The sequence below is a fragment of the Saccopteryx bilineata genome, chromosome 6 (genome assembly GCF_036850765.1).
Source record: "Saccopteryx bilineata isolate mSacBil1 chromosome 6, mSacBil1_pri_phased_curated, whole genome shotgun sequence".
NCBI classification, from domain to species: Eukaryota; Metazoa; Chordata; class Mammalia; order Chiroptera; family Emballonuridae; genus Saccopteryx; species Saccopteryx bilineata.
In genome coordinates, this window is record NC_089495.1 from 157,436,650 (window position 1) to 157,464,001 (window position 27,352).

The window sequence follows — 27,352 nt, forward strand, 5'->3', positions numbered from 1 at the left end:
AATAAAACTGCTATATACATTTATGTACAGGTTTTCATGTGAGCATGTTTTCATATCTTCAGGATAAAAGCTTAGTGTGCAGTCATTTGGTTGAATGGGAGCTGCAGGTTTTCTGTTTTCAAGAAACTGCCAACTGTTTTCCAGAGTCATGGTGCTTGTTAATATTCCCACCAGCCATGTATGAGTGATGAATTTTCTCCACCTCCTCACCAGAATTAATTCTGTTCTGACTATCTGTCTATCATGCTGCCATACTACACAATCTTGATTATTATAATTGACATTATGCTATAGATCAGTGGTCCCCAACACTCGGGCATGGACCGGTACCAGTCTGTGGGTCATTTGGTACCGGTCCAAAGAGAAAGAATAAATAACTTGCATTATTTCCATTTTATTTATATTTAAGTCTGAATGATGTTTTATTTTTTAAAAGTGACCAGATTCTCTGTGTTACATTCGTCTAAGATTCACTCTTGATGCTTTTCTCGATCACCTGATACATTTATCTATCCCACCCTAAAGGCCGGTCCGTGAAAATATTTTCTGACATTAAACCATGGCCCAAAAAAGTTTGGGGACCACTGCCATAGATCATGCCCCTGGCTCACACATAGACACCTGACAAAAGCTACAGTTGTCTGCTTCTCCTCAGGGAGCCAAAGAGTCCATAGAGGCCCTTAGCATGTATTCTCAGGATGATGGTTTGGGATCTCCTGCACAAAGCCAGTCTGTAAGACTGAGAGAGGTGCTTGTTGTATCTAACATGCATACATCAACATAAACAGTCAAGGAAAATGAAAATTCATTGGTCAAAAATGTTCCAAACAACCCTGGCCGGTTGGCTCAGTGGTAGAGCATCGGCCTGGTGTGCGGGGGACCTGGGTTCGATTCCTGGCCAGGGCACATAGGAGAAGTGCCCATTTGTTTCTCCACTCCCCCCCTCCTTCCTCTCTGTCTCTCTCTTCCCCTCCCGCAGCTGAGGCTCCATTGGAGCAAAGATGGCCCAGGCGCTGGGGATGGCTCCTTGGCCTCTGCCCCAGGCACTAGAGTGGCTCTGGTCGTGGCAGAGCAACGCACTGGAGGGGCAGAGCATCGCCCCCTGGTGGGCAAAGCATCACCCCTGGTGGGCGTGCCGGGTGGATCCCGATCAGGCACATGCGGGAGTCTGACTGTCTCTCCCCGTTTCCAGCTTCAGAAAAATAAAAAATAAAATAAATAAATAAATAAATAAATAAATAAATAAATAAATGTTCCAAACAAAAGAATAAGATAAGTGCCCAGAAACTGACCCTGATGTAATGAAGCTGTATTATTTACCTAATGGAGAATTCAAAACAGCTCTTGAAAGTATACTGTTCAGTATGGGCATGAAAAAACCAGAGTCACCACAAAACATTTGTCAGGAGAACAAGTCTTGAAACTTATTAAACTTGTTAAACGATCATGGGATTGTTTAACATAACAGTTAATACAGAGGTTTTCAACCATTTCTGTTCACGCACAGTTATGAATAATAGAATATTGGCTGTATTCTTGAATGGAATGAAAAACTAAAAAACCTCCCTAAAATGCCCAGGCATAATACAACAATTAGAATATAATGTTTTTCACTGTTGGTAAAATAATCTAGTTATTGTATATCATGTGTTAAATACCTGAGCATACTGTAAGCTATCAATGTTAGTTGTAATAATTACCACTGATATTATTATTATAAATAACATTTATGTATTTCATTCTGTGATTTTCATATATATTACCTGGGAATTTATTTGTGCTTTCCAAGGGCAATGTGTAGACAAGTTTTCCTTCACTTTCTGCTGATAATTTGGCATCAGGGATGTGCTGTGTAACAACGGATGTTATTTTTTCTTTAACACACATTTCAGTCAACTGCAAACTGGTGTTAAAAAAAAGATACATAATATTTAACATTGTCTACAATTAAATAAAAATATCAAGTAAAATCTTGTATCTATGAGATAAGAAAATATCAAATAAAATCTAATCCTAGAATAGGTCATTCAAACATGAAATAAGAGGACAATAAAAATCATATTAAAGACATGTAATAACAGAAGGAAGGAGTGAACTAATCAGAATTAATGGTCAGGTTATTCAGGGATGATGCCCAGAGAAGATCAATATTGACTATGTCCTTAAGGGGAAAAGAGCTGCAGACTACAGAGATCAGGGACACAATACAGCAAAGCCAGGACTATAAAAGGTGGACAATGGATTACCTTTTTCCAAGGCAGTTAATGTGGCTATGTACAATTGTTATATCAGGCAAGAACAGGAGGCTTGAAATGCATGCACACAAATAGATTCAAGTATTCAATTTAGCCATCCAATGAAAATTTGTTAAATTCTTAGTATGTTACAGAAATTATCCTAAATGCTGAGAGTACAATGGTGAATAAAACAGCATTGTCTTGCTTGTATGAAGATTAATTTCTAATGTGAGAGACAGAGAGAATAGAAGCAAACAAATGGATAAGTAAAATACTTACCAACAGTGGTAAGTGCTATGAAGGGACCAAGGTTATAGATAGAAACTATTCATGGATAAATGTGGGTTCCGAATGGTGGAATCGCTAATTTTTTGCTTCCTTCCTAGTGATAACTTTACAACTTTGACAAAGAACAAAGTATTATTAAGAAATCACTCTACACATGTCAAAAGACCATTATAAAAAGAAATCTATTTATCAAGATCTAATATATACAGTAGATGAAATACAGTTGTAACTTGGTTTTGTCATTTGAAATGTGTTATTCACTTATCTGAACAGCTTCCTCATTAGTAAAGTGGAATAATGATTGCTAACATCCAGGGTTCTACTAAGTGAATATTAGTGATATCTGCACTTAACAATCCCTTAAAAATGGTAGTTATTTTATTTGATCAAATTCTTGACTAAATTAATCAAATTTATCATAAATATTTTGAACATATAAGAAAAATGCCATTTTTAGAAGCAGTGGAAACCATTGAGGAAATGAAACAAAAAATATACCATAATATTTCTGCAAGATGATTTTGTGAATTCATGAAACTTTTCCTGGACCCTGGCAAGAGCATGTGCTGGGCAGTGGAGAGGACTGCATGAACAATATAAACTTATAGCTAGGAAGAGGAGTTCAGCAAACCTCTTCTGTAGAAAGCTAGATAGGAAACATATAAGACTTTGCAGGCCAACAGATCTCTGTTGCAACTATTCAACACAGCCACTGTAACATGGAGCAGCCCATGGCCAATAACTCAACAAATGGGAGTGGCTGTGCTCCAGCTTTACGAAACAGGAAGTGGGCTGGACTTGGTTCACAAACCATAGTTTGCGGATCCTGATTCAGAAGGAGAACAAAAGCAATTACACAAATTATTGTCATGGAGACTCAGAAATTCGTTGGGATCCCTGACCCAGCATTCTTTATTTTGAGAACAGGTTGTGTTACCATGCAATGTGCCAGTCACCCTCTCCTTTATTTTTCTGTAACTTTTACTTGCAACTAAGAATTACTACTCCTACTTTGTAAGTGAGAAAACTAAGTTTCTGAGAGTTCATTTAATTCCCAGAAGAGATAAAAAGAAAGTAATTTACAAAATCAAGATACTGTGATAATACACAGGGATATAAGATAGATAAAGGCCATGAAAAGTGGTAGTGACGTAACTCTGTAGGACTTAAACAGGTAGAAATAGGCTCAAGAAAATTCCAGACTCAGGAAATAAATTCAAACAACGAGAAATGTCAACCATAATATGGCATGTGGAAAGAACAATGAATATTTGAAATAAAGGTTATTGAATTGAGCAATGGAAGTGATATTTGAGTCATGGTAGTGGGCCACACCAACATTATTTGGCGGTGTAGTTTGGTACCTGGTACCAAAATGATTCAGTGAAATCATTGAAATTTTTTGTTTGCTTTGTCTTGTTTTTGTAAATGTTTTTTTTTTAATTTTTTATTTTTTTAGGTTTTAAAGTATATTTACAAATAATTGATTATTCAAATGATGCAGTGATGTTTGCCTGAAATCTAGATACACTTATTAATCAATGTAACTCTGTTAAATTTAATTTTCCAAAAAAAGAAGGTATAGATGATATAAATGAGAGCTACAAGTGCATCAATTAAAGTACAAATTAAAAAATAATTTAAAATATGGATCTGGAGCTTAACCAGTCAGTAGTGTAGTGGATAGAGCATTGGACTGGGATGCGGAGAACCCAGGTTCAAAACCCTGAGGTCACTGGCTTGAATGCAGGATCATTCGGCTTGAGCATGTGCTCACCAGCTGGAGTGTGTGGCTGCTGGCTTGAGCATGAATCATAGACATGACACCATGGTCACCTGCTTGAGCCCTAAATCACTGTCTTGAAACCCAAGGTCATTGGCTTGAGTCAAAGGTCACTTGCTTGAGCAAGGGGTCACTCCCTCTGCTGTAGCCCTCCAGTCAAGGTATATATGAGAAAGCAATCAATGAACAACTAAAGAGATACAACAAAAAATTGATGCTTCTCATCTCTGTCTAACTTCTTGTCTGTCTGTCTCTCTCTCTGACTTCCTGTCTTTGTGGGGGGGAAAATGGATCTAGGTAGAGAGCTTTAAAACTAAAACCATCCAGGTTCAATTCTTGACTCTATATCATTATAAACTTCGAGGTCTATATTTTCTTCTGTAGAGTAAAAGTAACAACAGTTTCAGTGCCTCATAAAATAAAAAGATTTAATTACAATAATGTTAAGTAAATTTTCTCTGTATTAAATAATAAATAACAGCTAGGATATGCTACTTTTTAAAATAGTGATAAAAATAAAATGAAGAGGGTGGAAAGGAGAGAAAGAACAAAAAAGAAGAGGAGAGACTAGGAGAAAGAGAAGAAACAAGGAGCCTACTTGGGAGACTTTGTCAAACCCTGGATGAGAGCTGATGAGGCTGCGAAATGCAATGTCAGTTGAGAAAGTTTCCTTCATACACACCTTTCTTACCAAGTTATGTGTTGTGGGTATATTTTCTATCATATTTATTTAAAAATTTTTGTTAAGTTATCTTACATTCTTGAACTCTAAAACTATCAATCAATAGCTCTCATATACTCATAGTAACTCTGTATTTCTATATTTATATATCTCTATCGTCCAGATATATCTTAATGTATGTATTTGTGTATATGTATATATGAACATCTGTGTATAATAATAACACATTGCTATTATTAACAATATAAGTGTGTTGTAATGTGTTCCTTCAGGCACCATGCTTTCCTCTAGCCCATTCCTCATTCTCTTGCCTTCTTGAGTGGATCTACCTTAAGTGATATCCAATCCCCCATTTCTTCTTGAGAAACAGAGATGAGCCTGCACACTTCAGCTTCCCTTTGGAGAGAAACACTTTCCGATCTGAAAGGGAAGAAGCAAAGAAGAAAGTTTGTTAAGAAGTTGCCCAAGAAAAGACAGGTCATTGTCTACAAAAACCCTCTCTCTCTCTCTCTGTCTTTCTCTCTCTCTCTCTTTCTTTGTATTATTCAAAGCTAATTCAAAAAAGGTCAACATCTTCGAACATAGGTATCATAAATACTCATTGAAATAGACACATTTGAATCTCATTTATACACTTCAGGCTGTTGTTTTTTCTTTCAACAAGTCAGAGAGGCTTCTGAGATAGAAAATAAACACATTATACATTCTTTTAATATTTTATTTATTGATTTTTAGGGAGAGGTGGAGAGAGAGAGAGAGAGAGAGAGAGAGAGAGAGAGAGAGAAGGGGGAGGAGCAGGAAGCATCAACTCCCATATGTGTCTTGACCAGGCAAGCCCAAGGTTTCAAACCAGCAACCTCAGTGTTCCAGGTTGACGCTTTATCCCACTGCGCCACCACAGGTCAGGCCAGATTATACATTTTAATGGGTCACACATCAACATTGTTTGAATATTTCAAGCTGATTTACTTCAATTTTGAGGAAAAAGATTAATGCCTTTGAATATAGACTCTAACTTATTTTGAGATAAGTAAGTTCTTGGCAGATCATGCCCCTGTGTAATCAAATGATACAAAATCCTAGGAGCTCCATGACAATAGTTAGGAATTTGACTCTGGAGCCCAGTTCATATCATTATCAATTGTTCAAATGGTCAAATGTGGCAAGATGACAGGGTTAGAAAATATAGCTGCTCAGCATATTATCCATATTTCTCAAATCTCATAAAGTCTTCATCAGATACTTAAAGGAAACCATCAATTACCAGCCAGGATGTCAGCCTCATCCATGAACTGGGTACTGAAGAGGATCACACGGTTCCTCTTCCGCTCCTTCAGAAAGTTCCACACTCGATGTCTGGAAAAGGGATCCAATCCAGCAGTTGGCTCATCCAGTAGGAAAATCTACAGAAGAGGGTTGTATATGAGTGAGTTTTCCAACAGGTATATAGTTCTTCCAGAAAACATGTGGAAACCATATTATTTATATTTCAAAGGACAGGGTAGTTAAGATTTTATTTTTATATTTAATGTCTCATCATAAATATTTTATCACAGATGTCCTTTATAAAGAAATTTGAATTAATACCGAAAGTTTCATTTAAAAACTTTGAATTCATCTCTAAATTTTGTGTGACTTACTGGAGGATCTCCTAAAAAGGCAACGCCCAAGGTGAGTTTTCTTTTCTCTCTGCCACTTAAGTTTTGAGCAAGGATGTCTTGAACATTGTTCATTTCCAATTCCAGCAAAATTCTTTGTATCTAACCAAATGACAACATTGGTGTCACAAACCAAAATTTCATTTTTTTTAATTTTGAATTTATTAATACAAGGCTGTAAAATGTAATGGTTAAAAGCATAATTACCGAGCGAGACTAACTAGATATGAACATCATTTCATAATAACTAGCTTAATAATCTTGGTCATGTTACTTACTCTCTTGAACCTCAGTTTCTACATATATAAAATGGAAATAATAATAGTACCTACTTCATAGAGTTGTGAGGAATAAATGAGTTATTATATTTAAACCTATAGGTAATGCTTGGCATATTTTAAATTATACATCAGTGTTAGATATTATCTAAATTAGATTATTTTTGTCCAACTTTTATAGAATGCTTTGGCACAAAGATAATTTAATGAAAACATAAAAACTCCACACAAAAAAAGTGAATAATCTCATTCTGACCAATATATCAGTGCTAATGTACTTCTGTACCTCTTGTTCCATTTCCTGTGGTGGAATCCCTTTTATCTTAGCAAAAAGCCTGAGATTTTCTCTCACAGTGAGGAAGTCAAATTGTACATTGACTTGTGGACAAACTCCAGTGAGCTTGCTGAGATTCTCTAGGTTAGTTGTTTCTGAAAGTTTATTATTATATACGGTGACAGAACCTACAACAAAGATGAAGTTAACGTCAGATTATGAGTAAATTAAGATTTTTCTAAATGAGAATCATTATGTAATTTTTAATTACATTATGATTTTATCTTCAAGGGTTACAGAATTCAGGCATTATAAGTTTCCATTTAAGTTGTGTGGTATATGGAGAAAGAAAGGTTTATTCTACAACTTTTCCCATAAAGATATATTCAATTTATTTACCTGTCACACTTAGGTGTGGCTCTATAATAGATGGAGTTTTAGAAAATACGATATCAGCAGAGGCTGGGAAGTGCCTTCACCTTGGGATTGCCCTCTGTCTGCTTTTGTGATAATGGACGTCACTCATTGAAGAATCCTGACCAAGCTTCCTGGAGGGTGATAGGCCTCATAGTAAGAGAGGTGCTATGGTCCCTACTGGAGTACCATATATGTGAGTGAGGCTATGCTAATGTGCCTGGCTGCAGCTTCTTCAGTTTAGACAGAAACAGTGCCAGGCAACCCACAGAACTGTAAGAAATAAACATGTTAAGGACACTACTCTTTTATGAATTCTTGCTGTAATAATTGGCCAAGAGTTTGCTTAAAGGCTTTTAATCACTGTAAAAAAAAATAGAAGACTGGATAAAGAAGATGGGGCACATATACACCATGGTATACTATTCAGCTAGAAGAAATGATGACATCGGATCACTTACAGCAGAATGGTGGAATCTTGATAACATTATGCCCAGTGAAATAAGTGAATCAGAAAAAAACAAGAACTGCAGGATTCCATACACTGGTGGGACATAAAAGCGAGACTAAGAGACATGGACAGGAGTGTGGTGGTTACGGGGGGTGGGGGGAGGGAAGGAGGGAGAGGGGGAGGGGGAGGGGTATAAAGAAAACTGAATAGAGGGTGACGGAGGACAATCTGACTTTGGGTGATAGGTATGCAACAGAACTAAATGACAAGATAACCTGGAAATGTTTTCTTTGAATATATGTACCATGATTTATTGATGTCACCCCATTAAAATAAAAATTTATTTATTAAAAAAAAGAAATAAACAAACATTTTCACTTTAAGCCATTGGTTTTGGGGATGCTTGTTGTTCAGTAAAAGCTAACGGATACAAGTTGGAATGCCAAATGGTACTTAATGACCATGAAAATAATGATGCTGAAATACTCAAATTCCATATACACCAATTCAATATTGTTTAACTTTATAGAATAATATTATAAATTAACTTCTATTTTCCCTGGTAATCTGTGTTTGTGATTAAAGATCAGAACTTTATATTATCAGCTGATTTATTTGTCAACCTGAATTTGGGGGAAAAAACCCTCTTACCTTTGGTGGGAACAGATAACCCACTAAGAATGTTTAATAGTGTTGATTTTCCTGCTCCACTGTGACCAAGTATTGCAGTGATTTGGCCTTCATATACATCAAATACCAGATCTAGGTAGAAAAAAGATTAGTAAAGAAGAAAAAGAGGTAGGAATTAAAAAAGAAAAGAAGGCACAAATTTATTGTGGAGCTAAAATTTGTCTTTTTATTTACTAGAATGTTTGTGTTTTCTAAAAATGAACGTACTAGGTTGTTAAACTCAAAATAAAAAAATACTTGTTTTATAAATTTATGTGTTGATCCTCTTTTGAGAATTTGAAATTACTTGTTTTAAAGCCAGGAAATATGTATTATACTTCTAGGTTCGTTGACATTGTCGGGCATACAGTACGTAAATGCTCATATTATTGACTTGAAGGATGATTAATAGTTTCAAAAATTGCTAAGTGGACAATAATTATTTGATGTATATAATACTTTGAACAAAATAAAAAGAGCAATATCTAAAATAGCTTTAAATTAAAATAGAAAAATTTGTTTGTTGATAAAAACCTAGAATAGTCTTTGGGTACCTCAATATTACACGTTATATCCTTCAAATACATATGTAATTTTTAAAACATTAAAATTTTTTTCTAACTTTTATGCTGTAGAAGTGATGTGTTATAAATAAATTTTATGTGGCTAAAAATTAATTTCAAAACTGAAAGGCCAACAGTAATTGCTCACCAAACCAAAAAGAAAATACGAAAGTCAGAACATTAATATCAATATAATAACTAAAATTTATTATTTGTTTACCTTTCAAAGCTCCTATTTTATCAGGTTCTCCTTTATATTCTTTTGTAACATGTATGATTCTAGAGAAAAAAAGAGACTTCAGGTTATGACAATTATGTTTACTTGGTAATTCTAGGCTTGATTGATGTGATAGATGGATCTTCTCTTCAATGTATAGGAAGATGGTGGATTTAACTCCTGTGCAGTTGTGCTAGTGTCAGAGTATCAGCTAGAATATTACTTCTTCATAGTCTTCACTTCACATTAGCTTCATCTGCAAAGTTTTATAATCACATCACCAGATCTTATGCTTTCAACAAATGAGGTACAACCTGACATTAGTATGGAGAACCAGGATTATCTCTAAAGTGCAAAGCCAAGGAAGCCAGGCCAAGAATCAACCTGGGCATCCAATACTGAAGGTCCATTGTGAACTACTGACTCAGACTGGAGATATCTTTTGTTAACTTGATTCAAGGTCAGGTGGAGTAATGGAGAGAGCCTAAGATAATTAATAGTAAGAGCATGGGTTTTGCAATAATATCTAAATGAGCTCATCCTATCTATAATATCTAGTAGCCTATTTCCTTAACCAGTGCACTGATTTAAGGTAAGCTTCAGGTTTTGCTACCTGAACATTTGTAGTGCTTTAGGGTTGTGTTGAAGGATGAGTGAAATATTTCATCTTGCATGCATAGTGCTTGGTTTTTGGTAAATATTCATAAACATAAAATGATGTTGGTTTGATTACGATGTCTATGGTAATAGGAATTGACTTAACATGCTGGGTGCTATTACAGATCTGGAATCCTAGGTAGTTTCTTATTTTTCATCTATTTATTAAACAATTCAGGTTCCATTAGTTATGAACTGTGTAGCTTTTTTCATTTCTGTTTTAATCCCATTTTACCAGCATTATGTAGTACCTAGAGCTGAGTGTGGTGATAAAGAGAAATAAATCCACAGACATCTCAAATCAAGTCATTGTTCTCAGCTGACCTACTGGAAGTTAAACAAGGGTTAGGTCATAGGACAAATATAAGGATGGAAACTTAATATGAAACAGATTAAAATTAAAAAATAAATTGGTTATTGAAGCTTAGTAGGCTGGAGTAATCTGAGACAGTTTCCAGAGGACTGATATATGCTGGCCACAAATGGATGAAAGAGATTTGAATAGTCTGGGATGTTGATGTTTTTTCTTATTTTTTCATTTGGAAATAAAAGTTACCAACATGAAACAAAGCACATTCTAAAAGACACATCTTCCTCAATTCCCTTGGTGAGTACCTCTAGGTTTTTTCTTCCTTCCTCTTTCCTACTCTTTCATCCTCTTTGAAAAGGCAATAAATAGAAAAGAGAAGTTTTAAAAGATTGAGATAAAAACAGAAAGTATAATAAATGAGGTGAATAAATGAATCCAGGCAAAGAAGTGAGTGAGGTTGAGACTAAGTTTAGAGAAGACAAACAACAGATAAAACAATGAGATTCCAGACAGGGGTTTTGAAGCATTACATTTATGCGTGAAAATCTCAGTTTTTGTCTAATGCAACTGTCAACAATAAACGACATTAAAGGGTAAAGAAATTTATTTTAAAATTTTAAGTACAAAGTAATGGATGTAGCATATCACATGCATCCTTGTTACCTGATGGCTTCTTTCCCATGGAATTCTGGAGGCACTGGTTCAAAAGAGTCATTAGATGAAAGAGTGAAATCTGTTTTATTTTCAAGGGCCACATGATCTGCATTCTGTTGTTGTGACCAAAAGGAGGGCTTCAGGAAAAACAAGGGTGAATATTGACGTCCATCTTCACCTAATGGCCAAGAGACAAATGCTGGGTCAGTCACCATGGTAAGGGCGAGAATCACCCTAATGCAACATAGCAATGCAAACTTTTACCAATAAACCTGTACATATGGTTGACACAAGGAAATACATGCTTTGCTATGTGAAGCTTCATGAAGAAAAAAAATCACTAAAATGACTCTCTGTTATAATAACTGTTCCTGTTGGAAGAACTGAAGCAGTGACTTTAAAAAAAATTTGGAGGAACTTAAATAACTGTTAAGATCCATTTAATCTCAAGAAAGCCATATATTTTATTACAAATACAAGATATGTCAGGCATGATGAATTTTATCTAGGAGTCCAGATGTCATTAAACTGGCAAAAGAAGAAGATAATGAGAAGTGAGTATTGGATATATAAAACAAATATTATAAGAAAATACAGAATAAAATTTGACAAAAACAATTGACGTATTTTAAGAAAAGGAGAGAATGGCCAAAAAATTATTGTAATTTCCATTTTTTACATTTATTTCTTGATTTTAGAGACAGAGGTTGGGAGAGAAAAACGTTCATTGTTGTTTCATTGATTTATGCATTCATTGGTTGATTCTTGTATGTGTCCTGACCCAGGATTGAACCCGCAACCTTGACATATCAGGACAATGCTTTAATTGACTGAGATATCCAGCCAGGGCTGATGTTAGATTTTAATCATATCACTACTCACTTGGAAAAATTTTTTCAAAATAAATCATCAATGCCAGATAGAGGAAAATATCAAAAGCCAACATAAAATGTGTTCCTATTATTTGACTTGAGTAATTCTTTGGATCAGGAAATGCATTAGAATTCATATCATTGTCCACACGTAAAAGCTGAAAATGAAAGAGTACTTAATTAAAGGAAGTTAGGTTTATAATAAATTTTAAACAGATTTAGCATAAAAATAAAATACCATATTTCTTCATATAAGACACTCTCGTGTATAAGATGCACCTTAATTTTGGGGTCCAAAATTTGAAAAAAAAATGTAATACTTAAAAGTTATCTAACTCAAGTTTTATTCATCATATAATTCATACAACTCTTCACCACTGTCAGAACTCACATCATTAGCTTGTCCTCATCTGTGTCTGATGACAAATCACTATTTTCAACAATGAATGCAAAGACAGCTCAAAAAAGTGGGAAATGCATGTAAAAACATCTACCACCACCATATAAAACGCACCTAGTTTTTAGACCTCAAATATTTCAAAAATAGTTGAGTCTTATACATGGGGATATATGGTAGTTACCCATCGCCCCATACCAGAATACAAAATTGAATAACGCTGCCTGCTTTACAATTCTCAAATCTATTGGAAAGATCTGCATGTGACCAACTATAATGCAATTTACAATCTGCAATGATTTAAAATATGTTCCTAATGAAATAGGAGCACTAAGAGGAAGTGGGGAAGTGTGTGAAAAGACAACATTTGAGCTCGGCCTTAGCTAAGTTTTTACCAAATGGAACATGGGAAAAAGGAGTGGTGTCCTTGGAAATAGTTCCTGAGAGAGAATTTATGCTCTTGGAAAAATCATTGGTGCGTTTAAGAAGAATGAAAGGAAGAAGTGGGCTGGTCTATATTGTTCAAGCTAATGAGTACTTTCTAATTAACACTCCTTTAATAATGAATATGTAATGATTGGCATTACTACTTCATCAGAGGAAAGGCAAAGCAAGTTCAATGTGAGAATCAGAAAAAGAGAAACGACATTATATGAACAGAAATGTAATTTACTATTCAATGCATTTTCAAGGTGCTTTTAACTTTGAATTTTTTTTTTCTTAGTTTTTGGTTTTTACAATCATGCGTGCTGTTTAATTAGTAAATCAAACTATGAACAGGGAGAGTTATTTAGTATTAGATTTGTAACATCATGTTCATATTTAATTAGTAGCCAAAGAAAACATCATAAATAATTACATGTTGGCCTTCCATCTTTCATTCACACTTTGACTTATTTTGCAGGACTAATTACTTCCAAAGTTTTTTAAATCTCACAATATTTTTATTAGGGTTCTATACCTTATAATGCTGACCACAGAAATGATTGCAGATAATTAAATTCCAGAGAAGAGGAAAACTTAGGGTTAATATATAGCAAAACAATAGTTCATTATTTTTAAATAGAGTTTATTTTATTTTATAGTCTCACAGTCTGAGATTTAAATTACCCTTATTCCTCCATGTTTAGAATATTAGAATTGTTGTGTTTAAAGTAATTATTCCATTTATCTCACAGGATGTTGTTTGTAGACACTTATCTATGATTGCATAGCAAATGTAACCAAAATTTAACATGCAGGTATTGTATTTTAATAAAGGAAATAATACAATATAAAAAAAATTCCAGAGAGGACAGTTCTGAAACATCATTCATAAGCAGTTAGAGGGTTTCTCACCTGGGCCATTCCAAGCGTGAAGGCAAAGGGGCTAAAGAAACCTAATACCCATTCCAGGGACACAGGAAGGTGCCTGTACAATACCGTGAATCCTAGACTTCCCCAAAAGACAGTGAGAAGGAACACGACCAGACCAGTGAGAAAAGACTTCTTTATCAGGACACTCATTAGAAAAGCCAAAGCTATCTAAAAAGAGAGAAGATGCAATTTGTTTATGTTTCTCCACGTTAATCCTAACACAATAAAGTAAAAAATTGATATACAAAATTAGAGTTATATTATTAGTTTTATGTATAAAATACAAAACAGTGATATGAAATTCGCACTACAAATTGCATTATAAAACATTCCAACTCAAATACCGGTCTACAGAGTTTTTTGTTCTTGTTTTTTGTGTGGGTTTTTTGTTTGTTTGTTTGTTTGTTTTTTAGCAAGATAGACAGGAAGAGAAATGAGAAGCATCAACTTGCAGCACTTTAGCTGTTCATTGATTGCTTTCTCATATGTGCATTGACAGGAAGATCCAGCTGAGTCAGTGAAACCTTACTGAAAACAGTGACATTGGGTTTCAAACCATTGACCTTTGAGCTCAAGCCAGCGTCCATAGGGTCATGTCTACGATCCCATGCTCAAGTGGACTGCCCTGTGCTTAATCTGGTGAGCTTGCTCTCAAACCGGGTCCTTGAGATTTTGAAACGGGGTCCACAACAACTCAGGTTGATGCTCATCCACTGTGCCACTACCCGGTCAGGATCTACAGACTTTCTCATGCAAACAGAGCAGGTAGAAGAAGAAAAGGAATATACAGAATAATAATCTCCTTAAAAACAAGCACTTGATTGTTAGGGCAAGAGTCATCAGGAAAATATTTAATTCACCTACTCACCAAAGACAATCCATACAGTAGAAAGAGGATGAAGACCACCACGAAACTACTTTGAATTACAAACTGGGCACTGATTACAACAAGTGTCAAGAGAAAGGCAGCAATGAAGATGAAACCAGCATAGAGCAAACCCCAGGAGAGCCTAATGTGGAAACAAAATGTTATCTTAGCATTTCATTTTCAATGGGAAAGACCTGACTGTGGATTCTGACGTCACTGATTCAGTTATTTCAATCACACATTCATTCATTCAGATGATATTTATTCAGTGTTTAAGATATGTAAATAATAGAAAAATAATTATAAAATAATTTTTAAGAAATTAAGAATATTCTCTTTCCTAAAAGTAATTAAAGAAATACACACACATTATTATGAGAAAAGGGAAAAATAGGTTTCTAGTTTAATAGTCTTTGGTTGTACATTTTCTCAGCTGCATTCTTACTTTGTGACCTCAAAGGCACTCTGTAACCCCTCTAAGTCCTCTTATTGCTCTGGATGTTTGGAATAATACTACAGTGAAAACACAGAGGTCCTGTCTGTGTAGGACCCTGTCCTAGCATGTGGTAACCTCTCATTGAACCTCTGATCCTTTCTCTTCTGTGGTGGTGAGGACATTCATGAATTTCTTTAGATAAAAATTTCTTTATGTAATTCTGCCACTTTTCTTTTTTTCCAATAGCTGTTCCCTCATTCTCTGGGTGTGTCTACCACAGAGTCTATATACTTCTCTATGACTATATTTTCTGTTACTAGAATAGTTTACTTTCCTTTATTAAATTCATTTACCTTATTTTCTAATAATATTTTAAGAGTGTGATGAAATAATATTAAAAACAAAAACAAAACAGCAGTTGAACCAATTGAATCATCACTGACACACATAGCCATGACTCTGTACTAGAGTTTTACAGAATGTTTTACACACTCAGGGAATATTAAATCACTTTATTCTCACAATAGCTCAATGCAGAAATATCATTATCATTATGTTCCCCATTTTACAGACAAAGCACCTACTGAACATGGATGTTAAGCAACTACATTTCAAGTTCAGGTATTCTGGCTCTAGTCTTTAGATTTCCCTGTTTTGCTGTACTTCCCATTACTGACTATTAATTCTGTAAAGAGGTCGATATTGAGTTATAGCATTTTCTTACAGACTCCCAATTTGTTTCCACATGCATATTTCACCTGCCTTCTTAGCCTCTCTGTTATTTTACTTCATCCTCACTATAAACATCAGCTCTAAGCCCTTTCAGTCCATTCCTCACCAGTTCTCACACTGGACCTGTCCATACCTGGAACCACTGAACCTCTGACATTTTAAGTCAAATTAACCTGACCTGTATTTACCAACCTGTTCTGCCAATTTGCACCTACAAGTATATCCACCATCTCTGGTCTCCAAAAGAGCTTCATATTCTTGACCTCATTTTCCCCTTTCAGTCTCCTTTTACCCTAAATTCCCCTTCCGGCCCAGAAACAAAAGTCTTTCATTTCTACCACACTCTTCTCTGTGGATTCATTGGCCATCCCCATTATCCCTGCTTTAAAATCACCCAGAAAACCCAAACTTGTGTTCTTGCTTCAGTCAGAGATGTCTAATAAACCCAGCTGTAGCCTGACAAGCATGACTATCAGGACAACCTATTGCATTCATAGGAAGAGGATAGACCATCATTAGTGTGAATAAGGATACTTTGAAGAAGTCCACCTTCCCTGAGTCCCTACATGAACTTACTTGTGCTGCACTTTACTCACCAGAATGCTGAATTCCGAAGACCCATCATCCTCATCAAGCCCTTCATCCTCTTCCTCTCTCTTGTGACATTGAGAGAAGCATAGTAAACGAATGAGGAAAAGGAGATAATGAGGCAGAAAATGAATAAATCAGTGAATATCCCAGCTTGACTATCAAAGGAATGGATCTTCATAATTATTCCGGTAACTGACATCAGTTCTTCCATCACTGAGTGGTTTGTTGTGATCTGAAGAAAGACAGTGATACCCATATTTGCATATTCATGAGTGATCTCTTTGCCTAGAAACACCTCAGGGTCTGGGTGGACCTGATCTAGGCCACTTTTCACTTCTGTGATCTGCCACTGGCCCCGGGGAATCTCGCTTAGAGGCTTGCTGAGCTGCACACACTTCCCAAAATTTTCTGTGCGCCTTATTACTTCCTTGGTAATGGTCCCTTGAAATGTTTCTATGATATTATATTCTCAGCAAAACACCTTGCCTCATGCTTCAGTTTTAAGTGTCATTCCAATCAGGAGTTCTTCCATGGCATTCCAGGCTGACAAGCTTTGGCTTATTTTTCTCTAAGGACTTTATTATAACTCCGTGATATGTCTCCTCATAATTTTATTGTATGCCTGGCTTCCTGACAAGGTTTTCTTCTTCGAGGAGGCAATTTTCCTCCTAGTTATATACATATAAAGTCCTCATGGCACATAGCAACTTAAGAAAGCTTTGTTGTAAATAAATGGGTCAGTAAATGAAAGAACAAGGCTTTATTTTCTTGTATGGAACTTTTGATACCTTTAATACCGTTACTAGTCTTTATTGGACATTCTGTACTCACTTCTATAATTGCAGCATTAATAGCAGCTTGAAGAGACACAAAACCTTCCGTCCAGAATTCTGTTACCACACACTGAACATTTTCATATTTGTATCCTGTTTCATAACAATGTGCTTTAAAGGGGAAAAAAACGTATAAGTATTATTATGGATTAGTTCAGTTCTGACTATAGGAAAGAGAAGACCTTACAATGGCCCAAATACAACTGTTCTTATTTTGACTCAGAATGTGTTTAAACATAAATTATAGTAATGATTTCCAAAGAGGAGTGGTCAGAGCACTCCTATAATATGATAATCAAATTATGATATTTACATTAAATTTTCTCATATTCATTTCTCTCCTTCTTTACAATCAAGAATTCTGTTGAGCTCTTATTTTCTGATTCTGTATTGTGAAAACAGTACCATTTTATGTCTTTCAAAAGTTAGCAGGGTTTTATATGGATTGAGAAACGCTACTAAAGGTTTTGCCTAACATTGGCTATAATGCCGGCCTAATGAGCAAATATATGTTTGGATGAGATGATGACCACCATGTTTACATTGTGTCAGAACATCTTTTGAAAAAAAAATATATGCTAATAAAAAAAGAAGACCTACAGGTCAATGAGTATTAAAATACATTAACCAAATATCATTTAATATGACAAATTAAAATTGTATAGAGGAAGTAAATATATGTCTCATTAAATTTTAAATATTAAGAAAATCATTTTGAAGTCACTTATATATGCAAATGATATGACAGTATTATAAACACATATATACATATGATCAAATTATATACATAAATGCACCATTGTAAGCACTGCTAGAACCCCGTCTGTGTACTGTCTATGATTTTATGCTTTCCTAGTCCCAAGCCCTGCCTAGCTATTTTCTTGAACGTTGTGTTTATTTAGAGATGCCTTTAAACTTTTACTATGTGTACCTAAGCAACCTATATAACTTTAAAATTTTTAAGTTTTATTTAAATTTGAGAATTCATTATATTCATTATGCCTCACTTTGCTTCCATTGTTCTATAATATGGTTTTGAAAATTATATAAATGGCTCGTTTTCCTTCTTATGATTGTGTAGAATCCTAATACAGGAATGTAATTCAATCTACCTGTCCATGCTGAAATTTGTTTAGGACCCCTTTATCTTTTAACTATTGCCAAAAAGCAACAACAACAACAACAAAAAGCTGCTGCTATGAAAATCCTATCCATATCTTCTTGTGAATATGGGTGTATAGTCTACCATATGTTACAATAGCAAACAAGCCCAAATCTTCAATGGCTTATCACAGACAAGGTCTATTTCTCACTCAGGCTACAAATTCAACATAGATCTTAGAAGAAGGGTCTGGGGGGTCCTCTATTCCACATCAAACTAAGGGTCCTAAGATGATGGTGTTTCCTCCCATTAGTAGTTGGCACTGCCACTTAGGCATGACAACCTAGCTTGCAGAAGAGGGTGAGAAAATGTTCCAGAGAATTCCCATCTGCTTTTCAATGTCTTGAGTCCAGGCATCTGGTTATAGTTACACAACTTAATTATTTCCTGCCCTCAGAAAGGAGAACAGAACAGGCTGCATGTCTTAAGCACAGGCGGGACCCTGTCACTAGTAGGATTCCTGTGATACTAGGTCTTGTGTTAGCCACATTTTCAACTTAGAAGTTAGATTTCTCAATTTTTGTGAAATTTAAACATTTTGTGATGTTGGCTTCTCTTTGCTACATATCCTGGTCAACATTCTGCATTGTTGTTCTATTTACTGTCCAGTAAACGTGACACCACATGTGATTTCAAAATGTGTTTCCCTGATTGCTAAGGCCGAGAAGCGCCTCTCCGTGTGCTCTTTCCTGCTGGCTGTTTCTCCTCTTATAAATTTCTTACTATATATTTTCATGACTCTCCGCCTTCTACACTTTTACTTATTTACTCAGAGGAAATCTTTACGTATTTTGGAGATTAACTTTTTGTTGGTTTTATTTGTTGTTAACACCTCATCCCAAGACTTACCTTTACTTCTCACTAACTATGGTATCTTGTGATAAAGAGAAATCCTTCATTTGGGTCTAGTTGGATTTATCAATCTTTTCTTTTATAGACTACTTTTTGTTATTCTGTTCAAGAAATTATTTTCTGTCCCATTGTTACAAATATATTGCCCTACATTGACCTCTAAGGAGCTTGTTTATCTCATTTAATTCTTTACCTGGATTGGTTGTTCATGTGAGATCATTTCATTTTGTTCTTTATAAAAGGAAACTTTTTCTAGCATTGCTCTGTCATGTGTTCTCAGTCATATGTTAGTTTTCATATTTGTGAAAAATATTTCTGAGGGTCTCTCTTCCCTAATTTACCTATCTGTTACTATAGTAATAGCACATGGTCTTAATTATTTATAACTTCATGATTTTTAATGAGCATCTGTGCTATTCTGTGCTCCTTTTAGAAGTATATTTTAGAATAAATGAACCAATTTAAATGAAAAGCTCTATTATGATTTTGATTGAAATTACAATAAGTTTCTAAGGAAATCAGGGTAGAATTCACATCTGTAGGAGGGAGAATTCTAAAATTAACATCTTGCCCTTATATAATACCCTATCCTTTGTGTGGGGTGAAACCTATGAGTCTAAGGATATATCAGCCCCATGATTATATTATAAGGCACAATTGACCTTGGTCAGGGAGTTTATCCAAGTGGTTAATGTAATCACACAAGACCTTTAAATGTGTTTGCTCTAGCTGGGTAAGTCAGAAAGATTTGAAGGAAGAAAGATTCACTCTTGCCATTATTGACTTTGAAGGTGGAGAGGTTCACATGCAAAACCAGACTGTGCTCTCTAATTCCTGAGAAGGACCTGCCCCTGAGAGTCAGGAAAGCCATGAGAAACTATTTCCAGGCTGCAAGAAACTAAATTCTGTCAATATCATGAATCAGCTTTGAAATGGCTCCTTCCTAAGAGCCCCACGAAAAAAACTCAGCCTGGTCAATACCTTTATTATAGCCTTTGAGAGCCTAAGCAGAGACCTGGTTAAGCTTGCTCAAACATCTGACCTATGAGCTATGAACTACCCAATGAGTACTGTTAGTGATAATTTGTTACGCAGCAATAGAAAACGAATACACTGTCTATGTGATATGTGTCTAAGAATGTGATATATTCTTTCATTTATTTGGGCCTTTTTAAATGAAGTTTTATACTTTTCTCATAATAATGTTCTTATCTTTCTTAGACTTTATTTTTTCCAAGGTAATGTTTTAAGACTTTCTGTTTCATATGGTATCTTTTCTTGTTTTGTGTGTGTGGGTATGTGTTTTGTTTTGTTTTTAAGTAAGAGTAGAGTAGATAGAGAGACTCCCACAGGCACACTGACCTGAATCCACCCAGAACTCTGGGTCTATTGCTCTGCCAATTTTGGGACAATGCTTACAACCAAGCTATTTTTAGTGCCTGAGATGGAGGCTTGATGTAGCCATCCTCAATAACAGGCCCAGCATGCTTGAACCAATCGAGCCATGGCTGCAGGAGAAGGAGAGAGAGAGAGAAAAAGAGAGAGAGAGAGAAAGGGTAGGGGGAAGGAAGGAGAAGCAGATGGTTGCTTTTCCTGTGTGCCCTGACCAGGAATCCAACCTCGGACATCCACGCACAGGGTCAATGCAACTAACCAGGGTATTTTCCTGTATTTTTTATTCCTTTGTTTATTCTTTAACATTTTATGCATGGATACTTTATATTCTCAGCTTTATAATTTCACTGGGAACAATGTAACCTGCTTTGTTGGTTCTCCTGACTCTTACTTATGGTGTCTTGACTTCTCATCTCGGACTGTACATTAATATTCAAAGATATTTGGCTTAAGTCCAGGGTGTATTTTTCTATAAAAGATTCATAAGCTCTTCTGCTAGGCACCCTAGGGCCTACCCACCCCAGGATCACTTCATTTATTTTTGTTGTTGGGGTTTCTTAGAACAGGTAGTTGAGGTGGATAGAACCCCAACCTCCAGGGAGAGTGTGCTTCGAGCTATAAATTCTCCCAGGGGAATGTTCTTCTTTTCATTCAAAGCCCATGATAAGAGCAACGTTTTCTTTTGTCTTTCTTTTGCTAGTAGGTAATATTTTCTTGTCTACCCTTTTACTGTGTATGTAGCCTCTCAGGATCCAAATTAATACAAGAATCTTTACTTTATGTAAACTCACTAGCTCTCATGTAGCTACTAAAACCTAAAACTATTGGTTAGTAAGACTGGTAAAATTAAATAGCATTAATTATAATGGGTCACTGAATTTGATTCCCTCTTCATTTGAGGACCTTGGAAGATTCCTTTACTTTTATGTAAGCTTACTCAAACAGTTAAAGGGAAATTTGCTGTATTTTATCTGAAAATAACTTTATTTTCTTTTAACAGTAATATGATATACATACTATATGTATACTTGCATGTATATGTATACATATAAATATTTATATGTATGTATAAAACCATCATTATAATATAGTATGTTAATAAACCTCAAAATTAATATATATTTTTGAAATGTGTTGATTGGCCTGTTGACATTATCATCATAGAAAAAGATTTTTAAATTTACTGTATTAACATCATTCCCACATATGGCTTACAACATCATGAAATAAAAAGTAGTCGAATTGTATTACTAAAAAGTTACCTGTATGGTGGTTGAGTTCCTTCACTCTTGATTTATACATCCTCCCAAATTTCAATTGATATGAGAATGAATTAGTAAAGATGACTCCTACTATTTTCTCAGGATACATGAGTAATAATTGTTCAATACCTTCTTTTTTAGAAAGTTTAAAGACTTCTTTAACTGACCCTACAAAAAAAAAAGGTTATTGTCAGTAAATTATAAAAGACACTATCTTCAGGCTTCATGTTCAATTCCTCCTACTAAGACATGTTATGGAAATAAAATAAAACATTGATTTGGAGTAATTCAGGCAAAATAAAGGTTGGGAAGAGACTTTTCTAAAATTTTACATGGACAGTGTGTAATCTGAAAGTATACTTGAAAATTAGTTACTTTTATTTGTTGGATTATGAACTAATTTCAATTACATATACTATACAATAAAAATTAAACTATTTACAGAAGAATTAGAATTATTCTATAAATAATCTAAAATGATAGTAATTTATATATTTAAACCACAATTAGCCCTGGCCGGTTGGCTACTTTATTAAGACTGAGAAAATGAGAAGGAACACAAGAGAACTATGGATTGGGGTGGGAATGTTGAAGGTGAAAGTGGAGGAAGCAGGTAGCATGTTTTTTGATAGAATTAACATTTTTCCTGAAAACAATCCTTAGGTATATATGATTATGAGCAAGTTTCTGAACCTTTGTTACTCAATTTTCATATTTGTAAAATGAACTTAACATTGTTAATACAGGATATTAATACATAGTACATATCAATATAATACAGAATGATACAATTATTATCACAGAATAGTATTCTAATTCTATACAATAGTCTCTAAAAATCCGATGCATTGTAGTATTGAATGCATATTTATTATCATAATTGCAATCATCTTATTTGTAAAATAAAGACATTAGCACATTCATTGCGGAGAGAGTTCTATGTAAAGATTGTACACATAGTAGTCATTTAATGAATGTTTCTTATCACATTGCATGTGACCTTTAACAAAGATGTTGTTGAAAAGCACAAGTTCATGACATGGACCCTCAAGAGGACACTGTGAAACAGGTGGAAGCAAATACATCTCAGGATGGACTGAAAGACTACACCTCGGTGGAGAGTCAGATAAGGTGAAGATCTTGAATCAAAAGTGGGTTTACTGCCCTGGCCGGTTGGCTCAGTGGTAGAGCATCAGCCTGGCATGCAGAAGTCCAGGGTTCGATTCCCGGCCAGGGCACACAGGAGAAGCGCCCATCTGCTTCTCCACCCCTCCTCTTCTCCTTCCTCTCTGTCTCTCACTTCCCCTCCCGCAGCGAGGCTCCATTGGAGCAAAGGATGGCCCGGGCGCTGGAGATGGCTCCTTGGCCTCTGCCCCAGGCGCTAGAGTGGCTCTGGTTGCAGCAGAGCGCTGCCCCGGAAGGGGCAGAGCATCACCCCCTGGTGGGCATGCCGGGTGGATCCCGGTCGGGTGCATGCGGGAGTCTGTCTGTCTCTCTCCGTTTCCAGCTTCAGAAAAACACACACAAAAAAGTGGGTTTACTGATTGCAGGCAAGATGCACAGTGCAGACATTCAGATGTGTGTGGAAGTGATGGTGTGATGGGAAAGCCTGAGATGTCTGCATCCACCCACCTGGCCTGTGTGCACTGAAGCCAGGACAAGAAGGAAAAGCTCGACATAATCTGGAAACTGTGGTCATAGAAACTCCAGATGGTAAAGGCCTGAATACAGATTACAGAGTGGGTAGACTTTTGGAGACTGAATTCAGATGAGGGGTCAGAATCCAAACACATCACTGGTTACCAAGGGTAGAGTGGAGTAATGGACAGAGGTTGACAAAAAGAAGAGATCTTCTATAACTTCCAGTGACTGGGTGGACCAAGAGTCATGGGTTCACCTTACAATACTACTGCAGGAGAGCAGCAGATTTGTTTTGAAAGACTGTGCAATCTAAGTGCTCATCCTTTGGTTGGGAAAAAAGTACTTCACAGTTTTCATGTAGGTATTAAGAATTGGCCTCTGACTTCCAACAGAGGGAAACTATATCCACATTTCACATAATCTAGAAATTGTGACAATTGATACAGTTTATTAACTGAAATGCAAGCCTCTGCAATCTAATAGACCAAATATTGACATCAGAATTTCCTCTTAGGTTGCTAGAAAACTCACCTTGCACAGAGGGGGCTGAGGTAACTTTATTCATTATCTGTTGGGTTGTATTGGTGAAAGGTGTGTATGCAATAGTAAATGTAGACACGTTAAATGAATCTAACCGTGCCAGGTCCATGGAAGTTTGTGAAGAAAAATCATGAAATTTATGACGAAATCCAATCAGGTACAAAAAAATTATTACTAGCAATAAGTTCAACCATTCCTACACAAAGCAAGAGACAAAAATAAGGAAAATGATGGTTTCAAATCAGTCATGCACAATTATTTGGTCATCAAGTTTGTCTTGTTCACCTCTCTAATTTCAAATTATCCCATATTATGAACCATTTAAAATATGGACAGTAAAAATTTCAGGAGTCTGTATAATTTAGCTATTCATAGAAATTCAAATTTTTTTATCCACAGCAACAGTCTAAAGCATGCACTGACATGAAAATATGAGAGGTAACAGTGGCAAGCATTACAAATTCTTATCAGCTGGTATTCCTGAGGTGACCTTCTCAGGCTGTACAGGCAGACCTCGCTTTACTGTGCTCTGCTTTACTGCGTGTCACAGATGGCGCATTTTCTAAAGGCAAGGCCTTCTACCTGCAAAATAATTATGGCTAGCTTTATTGTATTACTCACTTTATTACAGAGATCTGGAACTGAACCATAATACCTCCAAGATATGCCTGTATTTGATTCAGCTGAAAACTTATGTGTTACAAGAGACCATTTAAAGGCATTGCTCATTTAGTGATAAAATATTGATTGCATGCCAAGTTTCTTGTATTCGAAACTCAACAGTATGTTGGTGACCTGAGAAACACTATCTTGGTTAGTTATCAATACCAGTCACTTAAAAACATTCAATGAGAAATCACTCTATGTCTTAAATGCATGATTGTAGAAAAACATCTACAATAGATATACAATATTATTCCAACTTCATTAAAATGTCACTTAGCTATACCTTTTTGATTTTAAAATGATACTGAAGTTTAAGCAGGGTTTTTGTTATTTGGTAAGATTACAAGTTCTAATAAACTAATCACATTTCCAAATGATCTATTATTTTTAAAGAGAATGATTTACTTTATAAGAAAAAAAACAAAAAAAGAAACAATCAAAAGAGAAAATACCAGATTTCTATTTCTGTGGGTTAATTTTATAAGATATTTTCAGAATACAAGTATTTAACTCTAATATCTGGGTGTGGGAAAGTTAGCAAAAGGTGTTACCACTGACATTTAAGACCTTAATCAGGTTCTTTGTTCCTGACCAGGCTCAGTGCTTTTAGACTTTAAATTATGAGGCTGTGTTAATTGAAATATCCTGAGAAAAATTTACAATTTGAGAAACAACTTCTTCTGTTGTGTACAGGTGTATTATATATTTATATTTTTGAAGGGAAATTAACAAAGCATCAATTCTTCCCAGAGAATGCCCATTTTCCTTCACAACTATGAAGAGACAGATATTGAATCATACCATTAAGGACTCTCTTTTCATTCTCCATTTTTTAAGAAAGTTTTTGCATAATAAGGCCCAAGTTTGTTGACACACACTTGTCTCTCTTTTATTCATTTTTCCCTGTAAATAAGGAAAAAAGAAAGAAGGTAAAATGAATGTGAAGGTCATAACAAGAAGCAATACTTTGTGAACACAAAAATTAGTAGCTTGATGACTCCAGTATTCCGAATGAGTGCTTAGCATCCAAAAGTTCCAAAGTTAGCGTTTCATTATGGTTCCTGCTTCTCTTTACCTCCCACCCTTCACTCCATCATTTTGTTGTTGTTGTTTCACACTGAGCCACTTATCAATATATGGCATCTCAGCTCCAAATTCTTCCCTTACAGCCTGATGAAAGAAATGTATCTGGACCCTGTAGGTGTATTTCTTTTTCAGCTGGTGTAACAGAAAGCTTTGTTAGCAGAGGGGACTAGAGAATCATTGCAGGAAGTAGAGCTCTCCTTCCTGGTATCAGAGTAGTTCATTCACTTGGTTCATAGAGAATGCATTTTTTCCCCTTCACTGTTCAGACTAAATAATTATCACCAATATAAAGAGCCTGCACAGAGCAGTGCATTCTGCATTTTATCCAGCACTTGAGTGAAGGAGCCCTAGTGTATCTGGCAGCCCATCCTGCTAGGCTTTGTCCCCATTTCCCATTGCAAAGACATGCACTCCAGTCTCTGTACCTGTAGCAGCCACTGAGGCCTCTCCACCAGTCGGTGGACTGAAACCACACCCTATCCTACCACACATTATTCAACACCTTATGTCCCCACTTAGTCCTCATACAAATGATGGGGACAAAGCAAGAAACTTCAGCAACCCCTCAGTGGCTCTCAGGCTACAAACCAGTCCACATCTCAGAATGTTTTCTCCAAAGAAGCAGCCCTGTATGTCTAGACTTGCTGTTGCTTCTTGGAAAAGGGTGAAGAAGTAACCAACTGCTAATTGGGTTGAGGGGAAATCTTTAAATCATTCATTTTTCATCCTCTACTATAGTTCCCAGAAGACTTATATTATTGATAAGGAATGGGCAAAACAGTTATTGCACTGTGTAAAAAGCAACTGCCTTCTTTCATTGAGCTTAGGGTGGAAAAACTTCCTGTTCTTGTTCCTAAGCAAAGATAAGTTACTACTGCTAGCTATGGGGACCTGGTGTTGTCTGATGGACACAAAAAGAGAAGCTATCATTAAAGAAGGGAAAAGAAGTTGTCATAAACCCAAGATCTCCCAAAACAAACAGGTATAAATCATATGATAGGCCACAACACAAGGCTTAGAAAATTTAAGAAGACTAAAATGATTCTAATTATCTCTTCTGACCATAATAATATGGAACTAAAAATCAACAATGAGAGGAACACTGCAAAATTTACAAATATGTGAAAACTAAACACAACACCTTTAAACAACTAACACATCAAAGAAGACCTCAAGAGGGAGCTCAATTTATATCTTGAAACAAATGAACGTACATACACAGCACAGCACAATCCATGGGATGCTGTAAAACCAGTTGTACTAGAGAAGATCCCACTGAGTGCTAAATGTTCATAGTATGAAAAATTCTCAGACCCCAAGAAACTAGAGAAGAACAAAATCCCCAGTTCACAGAAGAGAGGAAATAACCAAGCTCAGAGTTGAAATAGGCAAAATGGAGACCAGAAAAGCAATAGTAATGATTGAGAAAACTGAAATGTATATTTAAAAAAGGATTTAAAAAATTGATAAACCTTTAAGTAGACTAAAAACAAGATACAAATACATAAAATCAGAAATGAAAAAGAAG

General features: G+C 35.6%; 1 pseudogene; it reads right to left on the reverse strand.

Annotated features, from left to right (window-relative positions):
- Positions 1 to 25,641, reverse strand: part of LOC136309408 (ABC-type organic anion transporter ABCA8-like) — a 110,160-nt pseudogene extending 84,519 nt beyond the window's left edge.
- Between the last annotated feature and the right edge of the window lie 1,711 nt (positions 25,642 to 27,352).